Below are 1045 nucleotides of genomic sequence, written 5' to 3'. Positions count from 1 at the left end.
CACCTCCCTACACTGACCACTTCATTAAGTTGACCTGATTTTCATAGACTGGACGGGCACCACATGTACGTATCAGTACATTGGCCTAGTTCCTTATGTTGACCACCTCTGTATGTTGACCAGTTTGGTCCAGTCCCTTGGGTGGCCAATTCACAGAGGTTCTACTGTATATACTATGCTTTTTTTTTTCCTAATAAATAATCAACTCAGTCTCCCAGCAACTCAAGAAACCATCTGTTTTTGTGAGCTCTGTCATCACAGATGTCCTTCCTGAGTTTTAAACCACGACCTCAGCCTGGGCTTCCTGCTAGGAAGTATGGGTAGTCTGCTACATATTGGGGAAGAGCCTAAGCTCATATTTTTTTCATTGTCATTCTAAAAATGTAGCATGTCACCCATACATCAAGACATCAATATGTCTCTGGCATTCTGTCCTATGTGTTTAATATGTGTGGGTTGAATGCAATTAAAAGTAGTGGAGAAATGGACTGGAGAGGGAGGGGAAATAGACTGAGAGAAAAATCTCCCTTTTATAATTCAAAAGGGCCTATGTCTGTGGAACTGCGTCTTCTTAAATGAGAAAAGTAAGAGGAAGGATTTGGGGAAAGGCCAAGCAAAGAGGAGCCGAGTGCTGTCCATTGCCATTCAAGACCAGCATTGACAGGAAAGGGTTTTTTACTTTTTCTTTAATTTTCCAATATTCTATTAGGCAATTTTTCAAACATATGGTACAGTTGAAAGAATTCTACAGTGATCAGCCATATACCCCTCACATACATTCATATTGTTTTTCTTCTTCTTCACATGTAAGGAATTTTTTCGTAGAAAGGCCACAAGTTTTGTGCCCCTCATCACAATGACCCTAGATTCTTTTCAGGTGTATAATAAACAGAGGAGCTATTTTTAGGCCCCCTGCTCTGAGCACACCCTGGAAAAGGTTTTTAAGAATTGATAATTGTGGCTCAGCGCCTATAGCTCAACCAGCTAAGGCGCCAGCCACATACACCTAAGGTGGCGGGTTCGAATCCCCAGCCCGGACCCGCCA

At 42.2% G+C, this 1045-nt stretch overlaps 1 non-coding gene across 1 annotated transcript; it reads right to left on the bottom strand.

Moving 5' to 3' along the window:
- Nucleotides 1-802: 802 nt before the first annotated feature.
- Nucleotides 803-930, bottom strand: LOC111725664. The gene has a single exon (XR_002773677.1). It is a non-coding gene; the product is annotated as a small nucleolar RNA SNORA11 (small nucleolar RNA).
- Nucleotides 931-1045: the final 115 nt, after the last annotated feature.

Source organism: Otolemur garnettii, unplaced genomic scaffold (genome assembly GCF_000181295.1).
Source record: "Otolemur garnettii isolate 467f Iridium unplaced genomic scaffold, OtoGar3 scaffold00045, whole genome shotgun sequence".
NCBI classification, from domain to species: domain Eukaryota; kingdom Metazoa; phylum Chordata; class Mammalia; order Primates; family Galagidae; genus Otolemur; species Otolemur garnettii.
The sequence above is the reverse complement of the archived record's forward strand: the minus strand, read 5'-3'. Positions and strand labels throughout refer to the sequence as shown.